The sequence below is a fragment of the Mus musculus genome, chromosome 17 (assembly GCF_000001635.26).
Source record: "Mus musculus strain C57BL/6J chromosome 17, GRCm38.p6 C57BL/6J".
NCBI lineage: Eukaryota > Metazoa > Chordata > Mammalia > Rodentia > Muridae > Mus > Mus musculus.
Window position 1 is genome coordinate 8,776,527 of NC_000083.6, and position 20,848 is coordinate 8,797,374.

At 43.1% G+C, this 20,848-nt stretch overlaps 1 protein-coding gene across 4 annotated transcripts in view; it reads left to right on the forward strand.

The window, feature by feature from the left end:
* Positions 1-20,848, forward strand: part of Pde10a (phosphodiesterase 10A) — a 461,462-nt gene that overhangs the window by 251,340 nt on the left and 189,274 nt on the right. The gene's annotated exons all lie outside the window — the stretch shown is intronic.

Consider the following 20,848-nt stretch of genomic DNA (forward strand, 5'->3'; position numbering starts at 1 on the left):
GCACATTTGAAGGAGGTGTGAGCAGGAAGCAGGCAGATACATTTAGTCAGGGTCTTTCAGCAGCATAGAGAGCACATATACACATAATAGACACACACAGAGAATGTGTGTGTGTATGAGTGTGTATATGTATGTGTGTATGTGTATCTCTGTATATGTATGTGTATAAAAGTGTATATGTATGTTTATATGATATATGCATGTGACTGTATGTGTGTATATGTGTATGACTGTATGTGTTTGTGTCAATTTGTGAGTGTGTTTGTATGTATGTACATGTATATGGGCATATGTGCATGTGTGTAGGTCTACATGTATATGAATGTATATGTGTGTCTGTGTGTGAGTGTGTTTATATGTATATTTATATGACTGCATATGTGTCTGTGTGAGTATGTGTGTACATGTATATGGGTATATGTGCTTGTGTGTATATATATGTGTGTGTGCATATTAGTATGAATAAATGTGTATGTGTGTATATGTATGTGTATATGTGAATGTATATGTGTATGTATATGTATGAGTGTGTATATGTATGTGCATGAGTGTGTGTATGTGTGTGTATGAGTGTGGGTATATATGTGTATGTGTATGAGTATGTGTATACACATGTGTGTGTATATGTACATGGGTGTATGTTGGAAGGTAAGACTTCCTTTATACAACTGTGAGGGCTGAGAAGCCTTAACATCTATATTCTAAGAGCTGGAGACTCAAAGAGCAGCTGGCTGGAGAATTCAGGCCAGTGTGGAGGCTGAGGAGAGCTAATGATGTTAGAGAGAATATCTGCTTCCCTTAGGAGATGCAAGGATTCAGATGTTAACCCCATCTTGGAATCCCACAGACTTGCCTAGAGTTCAGTTTGACCATGTATCTGGATAGCCCACAACCCAGTTGAACTGACCCATGAAATCAACCATCATACCAGGTTAAAGGAGGAGGGGGCAGAATGCGGTGACTCAGGGGGGCTGAGAGGAGTATCTACAGACACACTCGGAACCAAGAGCAGTTCTGAATAGTTGGGAGTCCTTTATGTTGGGAGATAAGGCTGGAAAGTGGCCCAAATACCCTCTGAGGCACACCAAAGAGCTTGTACTTGGCCCAGGAGCACAACGAGCTTCACAGGGTTTTCAACATGGAGCGTCCTAGGTTGGTGTATAGAAGAGGTCAGGGGAAGCAGATCCCAGGCTAGTAAGAACAGCATCAGATCCCAAGAGGAGCTTGTAAACATCACAGAGAACCGCCCCAAAAGAACGGTGGCTGAGCAGTCCAACCCTGCAGACAGCCCATTTCCTATTGGAAGGGAACCATGTAGAGGCAGGCAGGCCATTTTATGGGCAGTTAGTCATCCCAGCAGAATGGCTGACTGGGGCTTGGGCCAAAGCTACTCAGCACTGATGTGAAGTAGGAGGTGGTGGTACACAGAAAGACGGGGAGCGGCGGGGGGCGGGGGCAGCTTCAGCATGAAAAGCCTCAGCAGCCCTGCCATGTGACCAAAGGGAAGTTAGAAAAAGCTATGCATGCCTTTATGAATTAAGCTATCATAGGTGAAATATATAGGAAGGAGGAGGTCAACACTATCTGTGGCTTCCACTGAAGAACTGGGAACACATCACTGCGCATAAGGAGGCACTGCATGGTCTCCAGACATTGAATGCATGCTGTGGGCTAAGTACCAGAAGGCATTACCTCATTTAACCCTTAAAATATGGGAAATACGTTCTTCATATGCATGCACCATATATATATATATATGTATGTATATGTACTCTCTCCATATATGTATATATACTCTCTTTATATATGTATATATACTCTGTCTCCATATATATATATATATATATATATATACTCTCTCCATACATTAGTGTCCATATATGTGTGTATATATGAAAGTATATATATATATATATATACACATATGTGCATATATATACTTTCTCCATATATGTGTATGTTTATATATACTTTCTCTATCCATATATGTGTATATATATGGAGAGAGAGTTCTACTGTATATATACATATATACACATATGTATGTGTGTGTATATACACACACACATATGGAGAGAGAGTTCTATTATTTTAAAGGTACTGAAGCTAAACTAGCCCAACTCATGTGACTGGACCAAAGTGGTACAGCCATTAAGTGGTGACACCTACATCCAGCCTAGTTTGGCACCTCGTTCTAATGTCTTGTTCAGCTCTGTACACATCCCAGGCAGGTCCTGCGGAAACTGTGCCAATGGTGGAGTCTGTTTTTGGTCTTTGTTTCTGTTTTTCATCTAACACATGACTTAAGAATTTTAAAAACGTTTAAAATTTATGATCTGAAATGAAAACAATATAAAAAGACATACTTTAAGAAGTCTCACTCCTACACCTACCACTTCACAACAGAACCATCTGCTCACACACGAGAGAGAGAGAGAGAGAGAGAGAGAGAGAGAGAGAGAGAGAGAGAATATGAGAGAGAGCCAGAGTGCATGCACCATTTGTTTCCTGGCCTTCCCAAAGCTGTTTCCACACTGCATATAAACATGGCTGACAGTGTTTCTCTTCCTGGAGCTCTCCCCATCCAGTCTCTATATTCATCTTGCTTTCCTTGGTCCACAGTGTGCCCTGGCGATCTTTTGTGGTGAACATCTGCATCCGTGGGCTGGGAAAGCTCCATAGTTAAGGCCCTCTCTGCTTGCGCAGTGTAAGTCTCTCAGTCAGATTTCTCAGGAAACACGAGAATGTTAGGCACAGGCGCAGACCATAGGTCGCAGTGTACATCGTAATCCCTGTGCTCCTGGGGCAGCCTGGGAGGTGGAGGCAGAGGAATCCCTGCAAGCTCACCTCACAGGCTTATCTCAGATAAAGGGGGAGGGAAGGACCAACCCCCACAGCAGTCTTTTTACTTCTATGGGTGTACCATGGTACATGCCTACCTGTACTCATACACACACGAACACATTTTACACACACACACATACAGGTGGACACATACATGCACATACTCACATGGATGTGAGCACATACATGCACACACATGTGCGTACATACTCATGTATGCATACATACATGTTGCACACATGTTTGTCTCCATCTCCCTGAATGATTGTCACTTACTTATGGATTGTGAGAACACAGAATGCCAAGGGCTCTTCTCTGCTAGTCTTCTTGGCTTCATTTTGTGTCAGAGAATTCCCTATATTGCCAACTACTTCCCCTGAGGTCTCTTCAGTTACACTACCCTACTACCCCATTCCTGCCCATACTTAGAAGAAACATTCGAGCCTTCCTTTAGGGACCAGGGAAATGATGCTCCATTCATGTTCTCCTTCCGCTCTCTGATAAGACGAGGCCCTTTATTTCTATTAAAGTGTATCCATACAGAAAGACACAGAATTGGAGTCAGTTTCTCAAAGTCCCATTTTTACAGGAAGAGGACATCTGGTGGCAGATGACCCCTGTGGATTGTTTTCAGTTTCCAGGTTGACCTCACATCCCACAGTCTGCCCTGGTGCTATTCACATACTGGCCTGGGGCAGTGATCCAGGCATAAGCTGTGGGTCCATAGCCAGGGCCTCTCAATTCCCCACTGCAGCAGGAGCAGGTTCTCAGACTTGACATGCCTCTGTCTCTGGTCCCCATCTCCCGAGGCTGACTGAATCAAGAAGCGGATGTTTTAGAAGCTCTGGAAACCACGTATTCATCTATGAAGCAAGCCTCTTGGAGGCCCTTAACCTTCATACCTAGGTTGTGATTCCACAGATCCTGGTCATATGGAGCACACACAGACAGCTTAACAGAGGCTTGAGTCCATAAACTGCAAAAAGTGACCAGCCTCCCTCATTTGCATTACGGAGGCATAGAGAACCTCTCTACTCTGCGTCCTGAGCAAATGTCAAATTCTTAGAGTCATCTGGAAATTTTCTTTTTCAATAAAGAAGCAGGGGAATATCAAATGGGTTAGGCAATATTTAAAATTGGTGTTAGATGACATCACTATTTTGAAATAAAGCCTGATATTTCATGATCTTCTATTTTTGTGTGTCAGGTCATACTTGTCCACATTAAACATGCGCTCTTCTGCATGTGCCAGAATGTTCTGCAGCTAGGGTGTATCAGTAAGCAAAGTGCAGACACCGCTGCCCTCACAGATCCTGGCAAGAGAAGAGAGCAAGGCAGAACACATGCTAATGAGTCACTGGGAACGCAGGGCTGAGCAGTAAATGGCTGGGAGATGCTAGAGACATGGTCTAAGGAAGCCTCACCAAGGACACATGCTTAAGAGAATTTTGGAGCAGATCTCCATAAGGGGAAAATGGCGAGCCACCCAATCTTGACCTGGAGGGCATACATATCAAGCTGAACAAGTGGATTCTAGGCCTGTGCTGTTGATGATCCTGTTTGCAGTGATAGTTGACAAGGTACTGGATGACTCAGTCTATCCCAGCTGCTATAAGGAAATACCCTAAGCCAGAAGAGTTTCGAAGAAGAGAAGTTTGTGTCTCATACTTGGGGCCTTCTGTGTCCTAGATCAACTGCCAGCAGATTGGTGCATGGTGAGAGCCACCATCTAGTGATAGAACTCTTCAGTGTGTTCCTACATGGCAGAAGGTGTGAGGAGCCCCTGGGACCTCTGGGTGCTGCTCTCATTCACAGGAGTCTGTCCTCTTGACCTAGTCATCTCCTAGCTACCTGTTCCTCGCACCATCAGATATGTGGTTAGCACTTTGACACACAAACTTGGGGGCAGACATGATTGCTCAACTTCAGCAGCAAGGACATCTGGCTTCTTTTATAGACTTGTAGAAAATAAGCCAAACTAGATCAAGGTGAGCTTGGAGGGATGTCATCGCAGCTGTATAAAGTATGTACTTTCATCTACTGTTCTCATACCTGTCTTTGATGATGATAAATGATTTGGAAAAGTTAAACTCATTGCTATTAATACAAGTGGCCATTTCATCATCCAGTTGGTTTAGAACCTTAGTGACCTTCTCTGAGTGTCTCATAACCTCCAGCTGCTCACCTAAAAGCAGACAAGCAGGGAGCCCGTGAAACTCACTTATTTGGGACAGTCTTGGGAACTCTACAGGTTGGAACAGATGCTAGGGAAGTAGACAGTGGGCTTCACAACATTTTAGATGCCAGATTTTTCTTAGAAGAGAAAAGAGAAACTAATCTATACAAGAACTGTGGATTCTCTAGTGGCCTTAAAGAATGACCTCATGATGACTCAGGGCTCCAGAGTAAACTGGGAGTCTGCTGAGAACCATAACCTCAGCCCCAGTCCACCAATCAGAATTGCAGAGGGTTGGAACCTTCACTTTTTAAGAAAACACCCAGGACTTAGGAGTTGGCTCACTCAGTTAAGTACCCAATGCTTTAGATAAGGACCTGAGTTCTAATCCTCAGCATACAAACACATAGACACACAGACACAGATATACACACCAAGCAAGCAAACAAACAAATAAAAACACAACCTCCCAATGATTGTGATACATCACTTTAATGGAAACTGCGCACAGTCATAAGATATTTTTTGAAGATAATTATTCAGATTGGCATCAATATCCAAGAATGCATCTTTGTACTTTTCCTTTAAAAGTATTGCATGTGTGTATGTGTAGTGTGTACACATGACTATATGTGTATGGATACATGTGTGTATTCAGGTAGGTCTTTATGTGTGGCAGCCCAAAGTTGACTATACACTACTTTACGTACTAAGGCTGTCTCTCTCCAGACCCAGAACTCATTAATGCAGCCTCTCTGCGTCAGCTCTAGAGATTCCCCTGCCCAGTCTCCCAAATGCTGGGATTCCAGACAGTATGTAACCATTCAGCTACATACTGGAAATTTTAATATTTTTCATTAATACATTTTGATCATTATTTCCCCTCCCCCAACTCCTTCCACATCTTTCCCACTTTTCTACCTACCCATCTTTAAGATCTCTCTCTTAAAACAAACCACAAAACTTAAATCAAACAGCAATGACAACAACAGACAAACAAAAACATCTGCCAAAACAAAACATAAAGCTCACAAAGAAACCACAGAGGTTAATTTTTGTGTGACTGACTACTCCTGGGCATGTGGGGGCCTGCCCCGAAGTGTGGTTTATACCCAGTGAGACTCCACTGGAGAAAACTATTTTTCCCCTTTGTCAGCATTTGTCAATTGCAGATAGGTTCTTGGTTAGGAGTGGGAGCCTGTGGTGGTTTGAATATGCTTGGCCCAGGGAGTGGTACTATTAGGAGGTGTGGCCTTGTTGGAGGAGGTGTGTTGTTGTGTGGGGGGCAGTGAGCCAGTCTTCTCCCAGAGGCCTTCAGATGAAGATGTAGAACTCTTAGCTCCTCCAGCATTATACCTTCCCTGATGCTGCCTTGCTTCTTAGCCATTTGTATTGCATTTTTTTTCTGAACTCTGGTTTTATTTAGTTTTTTTTTTCTCTTGATGTCCAGTGGTTTTGTAGTTCTTTATGTATTCTAGATTCTAACCTTTTATTAGATGTATAATCAATTGGTAAAGATTCTATCTGCTGCCACTTTATCTGAATGATGGTGTCCTTTGATATACAGGTTTTCAGTTTCATGAAGTCCGACTTATTAACTGTTGTTCTGAGTGTCTGTGCTATTGATATTCTGTTCAGAAAGTCTTTTCCATGCCAATGAGTTCAAGATGATTCCCCGCTTTCTCTTCTATCAGATTCAATGTATCTGGCCTTATGTAGAGGTCCTTGATCCACCTGCAGTTGAGTTTTGTGCAGAGTGAGAGACATGGATCCATTTTCATCCTTCTACAAACAGCCATACTGGAAAAGTGTGTGTGTGCGTGTGTGTTTAATACCTATCTGTAGGGTAAAGGTCTATATTCACAAGCTGGAAAAGTGATTTAATCAACTAGACTCTCCTACCCACCACATGGGCATGCTGGGTAATGTTAACTGGCACCCCTCTAGTGCTCTCAATGCCAGCATTGTAGGAAAGAAGGAATCTAGGGACCTGGGCATGAAGCATGGAAACCAAGTTTAGATCTCTAGCACCCACAGAGAAGTCACATTGCAGGCATGGTGGCCCACCTGTCTTCCCAGTACCGAGGACGTGGAAACAAGAGACTTTCACCTCCACTACCACAGCAACCTGAAGAGCTAGACTGGCAGAATCAGTAAGCTCTAGTCTCAGTTCAAGACCTTGCCTCAGTAAGCAAAGTGGAAAGCAATCTAGGAAGAAACTCCAGGTTAGCTTTGAGGCCTCCACATGTAGATGCCTACCATGTGCACCCACACTTGTGCAAACACATACACACACACACACACACACACACACACACACACACACACACGCACGCATGCACACAGGTACATACACACATACATTCATGTGCCCACCATGTGCATCTACAGCTGTGCAAACACACGTACACATGCACACACACACACATACATGCACGTGTACACCATGTGCACCCACACTTGTGCAAATACATGTACACACATGTGTATGCGCACAAACCCATCATGTGTTCCCACACTTGTGTAAACACATGCATATATGCCCATCATGTGCTCCTACACCTGTGCAAACACACATTCACACACACACGTGGGTGTGCACCCATGCAAATAAATGTGTGAGAGGATCCAGAAGTTGGCCTATGCTGTGCCAGCCAGTAGGAAAGTCGCCTGTGCATTCCACCTGAGACCTTTGAGTATGCAATTTAGAGTCATCTAAGAGCCTACAGAATTACAGGCTCCATAGCCAGGCCAAGATGTGGGCCCAAGGCAGTGTTCTCCCTAAGTCACTCACCTAAACTGTATTGAGAAAATAGGCATGCTTGGGTAGAAGTAACGAGGGCTTTTTAAAGGAAGTATTTTTTTTGTGTTTACACAGTGGTAGAAATTGTGTGTAGATTGATGACTCAAGTTCAAGGTCAATTTATGAAAATAAGAATCCATTATTTTTTTCTTTTTGTCCCTGAGAAATGACTGTCTTAGGAGAAAACACCCCATGTTCAACTGGACATTTGCCTTCAGGGAAAACAGGGAGAGCAATTTTCCCTCTGTGTCCTCAGAGGAAATTGCTACAGCTTCCTGCTGATGTTCCTCCCCCCCCCTTTTTTTTGGCAACAGTTTGTTTAAATTTTAGAACTGGTAGAATGTTGTATGTGACCTTAAATCCTTCTTGGCTATATTTCTTTGAAAATTTTAGGGATGAAATTCCTTGCTTTGTAGTTTTTGTATCTCCCTAATTTGATTTTATATTCCTTAAGGAAAAAAACAACCTCTAAGCCCAAGATTCTTGTATATATTTTTTCTCTATCTTAGTCCCTCTAGGATAACTAACTGTACCAAAGAGCACCTTCCATGGACACCTGACACTACTTAGTGCTACTCACCATGGCACCCACAGTACTCAATAGTATCTATCACAGATACACATCAGTACCTCACAGTACCCACTGTGGGGACTTGACAGTACTCAGAGCTGCCCACTGCGTGTACACATAGTACCTAGTAGTAGCCATCACAGGTACCAGAATTCAACAGAATTCAATAGTACTCAGCATGAGTACTCAATAGTATTCATCACAGATACCTTACCGTCCTCAACAGCAATGGCTCTGTTGTATCCATGGTAACCAGAAGATGGTGAGTATTCCTAAAATGCAAACTCCCAGACTTTTCTCTCTGCAAATCTAACAGGACCCACATCATCTGTATCTTAAAGGATGCTTCTCTATGTGTAAGGCTAAACCATGGAATAATGCCACTTCCCCTCTGCAAAGGGACTTGAATATCAGATGACCACGCATCTTTTCCCACATGGTGAAGCACTCTAGTGAGCATTCCCTTCATTGCTTCCCTCTGTAAGCTCAGGCCACCTTGGGCTTGCCTTGTGGACAGGGTATTCCCTAGGCTCTGCAGAAAGCTGGGTGAAGGTCTGTCTCAACTTCTCTGTATCAATTCAGAGGCTATGTGGTTTTTGTTTGTTTGCTTGTTTAATTGTTTTCCTGATAGAAGAGAAAGCAATTACATAATAGAGTATGGAGGAAAGAATCAGGTTTACCTGGATTTTAACAGAGATTATCTGCCTGATTTAACTCTTACCTGTATGCAGATGAGGGGTCCACTGTGTACTAGGGAGGCTGCACTGAAGGCAGACCAAGGATTCATGTGGTGGCCTTTATTCTGCTAGATCAGGTGTGGGACCTAAGCTGACCACTGGGCTTCATCTTAAAGCGTCTACCATGCAGAATGTGTTTCCCTAACAGCCTTTGAAACCTCATCATGGAACAGAACAAAGGGACCCCCTATTCCCATTCTCCCACTGCCTTTTAACCATATACCCCTTAACCAGAATCTGGAAATATCTGGCAGTTTCAAGTCTCTCTCTGGAAAAAACAAGCCGAGGCCCTTACGGTTGAATTGGTAGATGTGGCGGTTGATACGGTGGATGTTGCTAGGTGAGAATTTCCTCCAAGGATGTGAGAGAATGTGAATGCCAATTCACCATTCAAAGGGTTTTTTTTTTTTTTTCTTTTTGGTAAGAGCTAATGTACAGAACCTGTTAGCACAAAGAGGCGGGAGGGAGAACGTGTTGTGTGGGTGGTGGAGGGCTGCTGTCTAGAAGAGAGCTGGAGACAGAGTTGCCAAAGACATAGAGTGGGACAGTTGGCAGAGAGAGTGTCACACAGAGAAAGTTATTTCTATGCAGGTGTAACAGAAGGGGCACTTCTAATAACTTTATTCTGGGTTCAATGAAATGGTAATGTGGACCTCAGCCTTCCCATATCTAGCCTAAATTTAAAAAAGAAAATACCAAAGATTATAATTGCAGCAGAGAATGTTTCTTCAGGAATCCGTATGAAAAGAATCTGGAAATAAAGGTGGTGCAATCCTACAGAGGTAGACCAGTTGGGGTTCTCCTGTGAATCAAAATCAGTGTGTGGGGGAGCAAACACACTTCCAGATAGGTGTAAATGTGCAAACATGTGTACAGAGACATGTACGTTTGTGTACAAGAGTATATGTACCCATATTTACATATGCAAATATACATGTGCATATACGAACATGTTTGTAAATGTGGTGGTTTGAATATGCTGGGCTCATGGAAAGTGACACTATTATTAGAGGATGTGTGGCCTTGTTGGAGGAAGTGTGACTGGGGAGGGTGACTTTGAGGTTCTATGCTTAAGCTCTGCCCAGTGTGGAGGAGAGATTCTCCTGGTTCTCTGTGGATCAAGATGGAGAACCCTCAGCTCCTTCTCTAGTGCCACGGAAGCATGCTTGCCTGGACTCTGCCGTACTTCCTGCCATGATGATAATGGACTGAACCTCTGAATTAAATGCTGTCCCTTATAAGAGTTGCCTTGATCATGGTGTCTCTTGACAGCAATAAAACCCTAACTAAGACAATATATATATATACACATGCATACAAACATACACACACGTATTTATGCAGACATGTATATAAACATACATGTAAAGATGTATAAATTCAAGAATGCTTACAGTCATACACACCTATACAAGTATACATATACACAAACATGTATCTCTCTATCTCTCTGTGTGTGTGTGTGTGTGTGTGTGTGTGTGTATATATGTATATATATATATATATTCACATAGACCAATTGTATACATGCATACAAACATATAGACACATGAATGTGTCTGCATGCATAAACAAATGTACTGTGTCAGTACATACACACACATGCACACATATACACATATACCTATTTATATACATAAGCAAATACAATATATGTGAACATGTATGTCCCACATGTATGTGCATATAAACATTGATCAGTCAAGCCTGAAGTCTTCAGAGCAGAAAGGGAAGCCTGAGCTCCAGAGAAGCATGGAGACTACAGTGTGCATCTGCAGGCGTCACAAAGCAGGTTCCCTCCTCAGAAGCCTCCATTGTCACTGTTAAGCTGGACTTGATGGGTTGTGGCCCACACACATGATGAAGGGTCATGGGCCTTGACTGATGCTGACTGACTTGAAGGTTCAAATCTTCATCTTACAATGACAGCAGCACAGTGGCCTTTGACCCCTAAGTCAGCCATGACAGGACCACTAAAGGTAGCTGTGTGCATCTCTCTGGGGGTTACTAGAGCAGCTTACATCTTGGCAATGAATAGCTGTCCTGCTGTAGGAGAGCTGTGAGGTCTTTATTATGCACGCCTGCATTCAGCTTCTGGCCCACCAAGCCCTGTACCCAGAGACGCGGAAGCTTCCATTCTGTGAAGAGCTCACTGGCTGCTGTTTGGAGTGCACAGAGATTCAAGGATAATAACTTGGGCTACAAGCTCATTAGCTGAAGTCACAGGCCAGGCTATGCTGTTTCCTGCCACAGTCCTCCTAGAGGTAGCACGTCACAGTCACTGAGCATGGTGTCCGTGCCGGGCTCTGTCCAGCTGGCTTCCATAATGTGCAGGTCTGAACCCCCAGCATCTACTTTCTCTGGAGAGAGCTGGGAAGCTGAGGTCACTTGCCAGGGCAGGAAGGATGGGGTGGATCGTAGAGGGCAAGGCCAGCCCTGATCCGAAGGCAGAGACAAACCGCTTCTGCTCTGTCTTCTTCTTCCTCTCCCTCTTCCTCTTTGTTCCTCTTCTATCCTTTTCCTGCCCCTCCCTGTAAGGATCTTGCTGTATAGTCTAGGCTGGTCTCAAACTGGAGTGGTGTGCCACCATGCCTGGTTTTAAACTATTTCTGTACTATTTCTATTTACTGGGTGCTTATGGAGCTAGGTGGCAGCTTTACACACATAATCTTCTGTAATCTCACAGTGGAAAGAAATAAATACTACTCTACCATCCCTTCTAAATATGGACTTCACAGCTTCCAAAAAATTCTGTTTTGTGCTATGCTCTGCAGAGGGAAAGGGGTTGATGTGAGCCTGTAGTGCAGCCCTGGGTGTACAGAGCAGAGACTTCCTCAGCAAGCCTGTGTGTCAAAGCCGGAGTTCCTCCCTTTCAGAATGTGTGCAGTGCAACCACACCTATTGCCACCAAAAATGCTTGTTTAAAATATTTGAAATTAGAGGTTTTCTAAACATATTATTTTGTGTAATACAAAAATAAAATAAAATGGCAAAGTAACATATCAGAGATAGTCACACCTCCTGGGAAATTAAGAAGCATCCTTCTATGTAGCTCACATATTAAAAAAATCATATATATATATAATGAAATTTAAAACCATCTAGAGGCCAAATGTGGATCTCTATGAGTTTCAAGCTAGCCTTATCTATATAGCAAGTTCCCCAGGGCAGCTAGGAATACATAGAGACCTGTCTCCTGTCTCAAAAAGAAATCTAGAACACATGAAATAGAGAATATTTAATTATGAAACTGTGGGTTCCCCACAAGCACAACTTGAGGAAAATGTTTGGGTAGAAATAACCTCAATCTTACAGAACAAAGACAGAAAATAAAAGAGCTCCAGCCATGTTAAAACAAACAAAACAAACTTGAAAACAGGGCTAGGGATTGCTCAGTAGTAGAATTCTACTTAGCTGGCATAAGCAAGGGCCTGAGTCCAATCTCTAACACTGTGTGTGTGTGTGTGGGGGGGGTGTATGTGTGGTGTGTGTGTGTGTGTGTGTGTGTGTGTGTGTGTGTGTGTGTATGATGTGTGAGTGTGTATATGTGCAGTCTGTGTATGTATGTGTGGTATGCGGTATGTGTGGTGTGTGGTGTGTGTGTGTGTGTGTGTGTGTGTGTGTGAGTGTGTATATGTGCAGTCTGTGTATGTATGTGTGGTATGTGGTATGTGTGGTGTGTGTGTGTGTGTGTGTGTGTGTGTGTGTGTAATGCGTGTGTGTGAAAGAGAGTGAGACAGACAGACAGACAGACAGATACTGTTACACTGCTCTGTACACCTCAAACTCTGGAAGTGCACCCAGGTGGAGACACCCCAGAGACTGCGGTACTCACTCTTATGGTATCCTTTCCTCTCTCCCTCTAACAGCTCTTTACCTGTCCAAATGCCATAGTTTCTTGCTCTGTTTCTTTCTGGTTTCATTGTGATTCCCTGGTGAGACATGACAACGCTGTGATATATATGGAGCTACTTAAGGCTTTGTCACTAAGCGTGGTGTGGCCTTGCACCTTATTCTATATGCACTGACACAGAAGGAAGGGTCTTCTTTAGTATCCAGTGAAGACTGGCAACTCCTGGCCTTGGGAGGGGGATACTGAATTATTTTTAAGAACGTTGGTCGTGTAAGAAGAGATGCCTTTAGACTGTGACCAACAAGACTGGAATAATGCAGACTCAGTGCACTTAGGGGGTTGCTGATAAACCTTGTGAGGGACTTTTAAAAAGTAGAATCGAGTTCTGAATACAAGAGACAATCTTCAGAGTCTCAGGAAGGTTTAGAGAGTCCCAGGGCTGCTTTCCTTCATCTTGGATCGCCATGGGAAACTTACTTTGATTGGGATTCTTTAAACATGATTAAAAAACAACAACAACAAACAAAACAAAACAAAAAACAGCAAAGAAAAAAAACAAGTATCACCTATATTTTATGGTTACTTAAGAAATACAGTTTGAGGGAAACAGATGGGGTAGAACTTCATACCATATATGGTTCTGCTCTGCGTTTCATAGGCTATTTAATGTGTGATCTTGCTTTGATGTGGGAAGAATGTCTTTGCTGAAGCCCCTCTGTAGTGATATTCCCTTAATAAGCACAGGATTTAGAAATATTGAAACTCAATTAGAAGAAAAATAATACATCCAATGGGTATTTCAGAAGTCCTGATGTGTCCTGTGTAGCTGATGAATATGTGAGAGTTGGATTGATGAACACAAAAATCTACAAAATGAATCCTGAGCCCTTGATTCTGTAGTTCCCTCTAAGAGCTAGCCTGCGAGTTACAAGGGTGAAGTAATCAAGACTCTGGAATAGTCAAAGTGACGATCAGATGGAGGGGGGAGGGGGAGGGAGAGAGAGAGAGAGAGAGAGAGAGAGAGAGAGAGAGAGAGAGAGAGAGAGAGAGAGAGAGAAGGGAATGGGCCAGCAGGAAGGTGACAGGCGAGCCATCTGTCTTCCATCCTGGATGATTAGTCCAGTAGGCTGTGTGACTGTTACAGTGGTTGCTAGACATTAAGTGAACCCCCAGTGAGTCATCATTTTGTGATATCTAATGGGGTTGTGGCCTCACCATATCCCTAAAACATAACAACCCTCGAGCTTACTGGTCGAAGGGGAAGAGGGCTGCAAAAATTAGACTAAGTAGCTAAAACAAAGCAAAACTTAAGCATTTCTTTCCCTTTGCTTACCTGGGGATGGCTTTTGTTATATCTCTTCTGTTCTTGCTTCTTCAAAAAATAGTATAGAGCTAGAAGACAGGCTCTAGGGTGTCAGCACAAGGAACGACACGGGAGCATGTTTCAGGCGCTGCCCCTGTGCTCTGATCTGAACATGACACGGTACATGTGTGGTGCAAACCCCACATGACATCCTATAAAGACTTGCAAATGCTGTGCTTTCAGGAATCAGTTCTCAGAAGGGTTAAAAAGCAGAGACAGCATGGGCTCCCTGAATGCTAATCCTTGGCCACTGAACTCTCCTAGTCTTCACTGTGGCTGGCTCTACTCCACTGTCCTACATGTATGCTGGTCTTCTCTGTTCTCCCGATGCAGCTGACACAGTTAGCTCTCACCTCTGCAAAGATGATAGTGTTAAGTTCTTTCATGAAAACATCCCCTGCCCCACCCCTGTGTGTCTAGCTGCCTTTATTTCCTATTGCTGTTAGACACCCCTCTCCCACCTCGCTATCCTGGACCACCAGTGTGGGAGTTAAGGGCACCTCTGGACTTGGGGGTAGGGGTAGTGTTTAGTGGTATAGAGTTTAAGTTTGGAAATAAAAAGCATATTGGAAGATGGATAGTTGGACAGCATTGTAAATGTGTTTAATGTTACAGTACCGTCGTATACATAAAAATAGTTGAAGCCATGCCTTTTCTGTTAATGTGTATTTCCACCATAATAAAAAAAAAAAAAACTGTGTTTATTTAAAATAGTGAACTTCTTGTCCCCTAAAAGGGTGACTTGGCATGGGTGCATTGAAAACCCATGAAATCAGTTTTTCAATAGCTCAGGAGGAGCTGACAGACGTGGATCACACAGCTCTGAGCAGTCCATTTATTAAGGTGCTTTGTTGGACTCCAAACACTCAACAGATGGGAACTGTGGTGGACAGAGACATTTTGCAGCCAGAAGAGAACATGAGCAGATTTCTCCCTTAGACCTCAAGATGTGACTGCAGCGTCCACCTGGAAGTCCTCATGCCTCCTGAACTCTATTCTTGCTTCCGTGAATTTATTCCCAGTGTAATCTTCACGGAAAGTCTGGGGTATCCATAGGCACCAGACATCCCCAGCCTCTTATGTGCAGCCCGACGAGCTACCTAAGGAACAGTGGACACTTCCAGAGGACTCCAAAGGCAAAAAAGGAAAGTGTTTATAGGAAATATTAAGATTCACATTAAGGTGATTGTATCAAAACTCAATTGTCTATCATGTAAGAGAATCAGATAACAATCACAGTATTTTTGGGGGGGGGGGTGGCTAGGTCTTAATTATTGCTTTCTATTTTTTTCCCACAAAATAGGGGGATCGTTCTTAATGCACAAGGGCAGGCTATACCTTTGCAGACGCTGCCTAGAGGTGTCATTTGAGGTGACTCTGTGGTGGTGATGTCTTCTGTGTTGCTCAGTGTCCTCTGTAAGGCCTTTGCATTACAGATGGAGAAGCAGCCACGGCTAATGGGTAACTAGGATAGAATTGTCTCTGGGCAGCTCTGTGCTTCCTGTGTTTTGCTTAAGTGCATTTTTGGTGACTCGGGCTAAGAAGCATACATGCTTATGTCTGTTTATGTGCAATGGAGCAGAGATCCTCGAGTCAAGATACCCACGGATGGAGCAGAGACCCAGAGGCGGATGCTGTGGGAAGGAGAGGATGTAGAGTCCACCCAGGATGTGGAAAATACTTGTTCATCTGGAACCTTCTCTAGTCCTCTGGTAGCTAGCTTAACCTGCAGTGTATGACAGGGCTGATTTTGGTTTCCTGCCGAGTGGACTAGTTGAGCAAAGGCATCAGAGGTGCCGTTTTCTACACATCGAGACCACAACCTCCAAGCTCGGGCTTAGACCAGATGGGTCCTTTAAAAGTGACCAACAGGACATGGAAAGCAAAGCCAACAAATAGCTCAGTGCACTCCTAGCCTTGGCACAGCCTTCTGTGACGTCAGAATTAGCCTTGTTTGCCCCTGTGGTGACCTTCACCCTTGAGTGTCTCGGGTCATGATAGCGAATGCCTTAAAAACAAGCACTAAGTAAAATTAGGATTTATTATGGATATTTCCAATGACACCTGAGGATTTATGGTATTTTTTCAAGTAGTACTATATATTCATATGTTTATTATACATTTCTACATATAAGTAATTAAAAAAAAATTGACAGCAGTGGAGGCTGCTTAAGGGGGCAAGTGTCCTCAAGGCAGGTTATTTTGAACACACAGGCATAGAGCAGAGTCATGTGCTAGAAGCACAGAACTTTTGGGTAGAAACTTCTGCAAATGTCCAGTGGTGGTCTCTTCCAGGATCAGGGTGTTGGAGGCAGAGGGAGAATCAAGCTGCCGTGATACCTGTCAGTCATGATGGGACTGGAGACATGGAGTTTGTCAAATTCAGGAGACATCCTTGGCTCTCCAGCTGTAGTCAGGGCTATCCCTATGGAAGTTTGTGAACTCCTGATCGAATTACTGCCCCATGCATCCTCCAATATCAGGAGCATTGTGATCGTGGGAAGCCAGTCTCAGAGTGAGGGAGGAGGCACACTTGGTTCACATCACCTTGCTGATAGCTATAGCATGAGGGGAAAACATGACCAAAATGTTATGAACACCCATTTAGAGCCAGGGGCTCATGGAAGGCCTCAACACTGAGCCTTTTACCCACAAACCTGAGCGAGTCAAGGCTTCTTTGGTTCTCCATTATAGAGAAAGCACAGTCTTAAAAACAAATCCAGTCTTTTGGGGTTTTGTGAGTCAGTGATTTTTTTTCTTACAGGAAATCATTTCGAAAGACTTAATGTATGAAACTGTGTGTATTCTTCATGATAGGTTGCTGTGGTTTTTGCTGTACCTGTAGAAGATGAGGGATGGGTTTTGCTGTACCTGTAGAAGGTGAGGGATGGGCTTTGCTGTACCTGTAGAAGGTGAGGGATGGGCTTTGCTGTACCTGTAGAAGGTGAGGGATGGGCTTTGCTGTACCTGTAGAAGGTGAGGGATGGGCTTTGCTGTACCTGTAGAAGGTGAGGGATGGGCTTTGCTGTACCTGTAGAAGGTGAGGGATGGGCTTTGCACATCTGGTTCAGACTCCGGGTTTTAAGCTTTATCAGTGTGATTGCTTTTTACCTGAGAAATTTTCAAATAATTTTTAATTTATTCTTTAAAAAATTCATATTCATATATAATATATTTTCATCAAAACAGTCATTTTACCTCTCTCCTCTTATCCAATTCCTACGACCCCAGGTAAGCTGGTACATAAATTAGGATCAAATCAAATATTTACTGAAAAAATAATTTGAAATTGTTTTAAAATAACTTTTAGTATGTGTATAAATTTACCATGTATTAAAAGCTAAAGCAAGAGCTGGGCATGGTGGCACATGCCTTTAATCTCAGCACATGGGAGGCAGAGGCAGGCGGATTTCTGAGTTCGAGGCCAGCCTGGTCTACAAAGTGAGTTCCAGGACAGCCAAGGCTATTACAGAGAAACCATGTCTCGAAAAACAAACAAACAAACAAAAACAAAAACAAAACAAAACAAAAAACCTAAAACAAATTTACATTATAATGAGATGAACAAGCTTATTTTTACACAACAAATCTTTTTAAAACCTTAGCTTTTAATATTTGGCATTTCAGGACACAGACTACCCTCAATGGTTTTCAGACTTGATCAACAGATTTTGGTCATATAATAGTCAATGCTGTGAATGCCACATCCTATAAGAATGTCACACAGAACAGCAGAAGTTTTATATTTTAGGCAATTCAACAGGAAATTCTGTCCTGCTCCCAAGCCAAAATACCTTTCAGAATTTTTGACAAAACTCTAGTCAGCAACTCATGCAGCAACTTTAGAAACCCAGCCCTCAAAAGCAACCCACTCCAAAGCTAGACTACCTACTCTGAAGAAAGAATAGCAAAATATGGAAAGGCTGAATTTCCAAAAGGAGACCATGATGCTTCCTTAAGAGCAGAAAACCTGATGCAGAAGGAAGACCATGCAGTTTGTATCACATAATAATCTCCAAGCCCTGTCATGCCTTCCCAGAAGCCTTTGCTGGCATTGCTCGGTACTTTGGCATGCTCAGGGTGAAGTGCCCATGGTGTGTGTCCAGAATGGAGGCTTCGGAAAGGCAGCAGTTGCAGCATGGTAAGTGTTACCAGGAACACCTAGGAGTCATTACACACTGGATTTTGTAGTCCTGTTTGGTGGTTGAGTGTTCAGAAGCATTTTATTGTTGTCGATGTTTTCTTTTGAAGCCTCACATTCAGTTATTCAATTCTATGTGGGGCCTCAAAGTTTAATAGACTGTGGTCCAGATAAAGGTCTCAAGACCTAATGTCCAGACCTTGAGAGACTAGTCTGGACACTGTTCTAATGCAGCCCATCTTCTTGTGCTCTGCTAAGTGTTCTCTCTCTCTCTCTCTCTCTCTCTCTCTCTCTCTCTCTCTCTCTCTCTGTGTGTGTGTGTGTGTGTGTCTCTCTCTCTTTCTCCCCTCTGTCTCTCTCATGTCTCTGTCTCTCTGTCTCTCCCTCTCTTCCCCATCTGTCTCTCCCCTCCCTTCCTTTCCACCTTTCTCCTTTACTCTGCTTCTGTCTCTCTCTCCCTCTTTTCCCCTCCCTCCCTCTCTCCCCCCTCTACTTTACTCTCTCTCTTTCTCTCCCCCTCCTTCCTTTCCTTCCACTTGCTTTACCCTTCTGACACTTTTAATAAGAGAAGCTCAGACATAAAGAGTATGTTTTTCTCCTGCCATTTCCCTAAGCCAGGCCCCAAATCAGAACAATTCACCCTAATTCTGCTGTAGACTTACAGCCTTGAATGCCCATCTAATTCTGGTCCAGTTGAGACAAGAATTGGCATGCCCACCTGGGATTGACATGCCCACCTGAGATTGCCCACCTGGGATTGCCCACCTGGGATTGCCCACCTGGGACTTCCCACCTGGGATTGACATGCCCACCTGGGACTTCCCACCTGAGATTGGTATGTCCACTTGTGCCCTGAGCCATCCCTTGCTTGCTTTTGAGAAGATCAGAAAGGAATCAATTCCAGATGAAGGAACCATTCTGACAGTTTCTAAGGCTGAGCAGTCAAGTCCAGCAGTGTTTCCTTTCTCTTATAAGGGCCTCGGATCCCTAAGACACTTGTTGAGGCTCAGAATAAAAGTTTGACAATTAAAAGTGATAATATGAGCCAAAAGGTTGGCTCAGCCACTAAAGGTATATGTCACCATAGTGACCTGGTTCCATTCCTGAGACCCAGGAAGTTGTTTCCTGACCTCTATACACATTTGCATGGCATACAGATCCTACCCTCAGTGCACCCATGCACCTGTGATGTGCAATAAATAAATAAATAAATAAATAAATAAATAAATAAATAAATAAATAAATAAATAAATAATAAATAAGCAAATGTTGCTTTTAAAATCAAATAAAAGTAAGAATATTGGCAAGAAGATTCCCAAGCAGCAAATAAAGAGAACACATATCACATGACATCTTGCAGGAAGCCCTCAGTCATGAATTCAGAGGCATCCTGGACACACTCTCTCTCTAGTACCTGAATACTCATTGGCACCCAGGGTTCAGGGTGGACCATACAGGATGTGCAGTGAATCCTTGACGTCTCCCATGCGGGCTTCCTACTGTGCTGTGGGAAACTGGCCTTCAGATCTCTGGGAGGTTTATTTTACCATTTATTACTGAAATTTTGAGACACAATGTTCTCTTTGCTTTTCAATGAAATCATTGTATCTTATTTGCAAAAGTTTGGTGACACTGTTGGTAATTTAAACAGAGCTCCTGGCTGTGTTCCAAGTTCTATGTGGCCTTGAGCACTAAGAAACAGTTCATATCCTATAAATGCATGGGGTTCTACAGGGATCTGGTACTGCTTAAAGGCAAAGCTTTGAAATGTGGCTCTTTGTGGTTGTACATCAGGGTCATATTGGAGTGTTGTTAACAGTTAACATGGTTATCCCAAGAACCAAATAGTCATTACTATACAACTTCAGTAGTACTTACTAACACCAATACTCTTGGGACTCAATACTCACAGCAATTTTGCAAAGCTTTTTGTCATGGGGGGGGGGGAATTATGGTTTTGACTAATAAAGGTTTCTGCTTAGACCTTATTTCTGTCAAGAAAACACACACACACACATTATATATCTCCCTTTCCTCAGAAGGCATGAATTCTTGAGATTTTTGTCAAGTATTCATATTGTAACAAATCAAAACAAAAATAACTAAGCAGTATTCTGGTGTTCACTAAGGAAAGGATAATGCAAGCTATACTGGCTATTTGTTTTATCACATAAAATAACAAAATTAAAACTTCTCTAATATAGAATGTTTAAGTGTATAAAGTAATTTGGTTGGTGAGGTGGGTATTTATACAGTAAGTGAAAATCAGCTCCTCCCCCTCCCCCTCCCCTCCCCCTCCCCTCCCCCTCCCTTCCCCCTCCCCTCCCCCTCCCCTCCCCCTTCTTTTTAAGATTTCCACA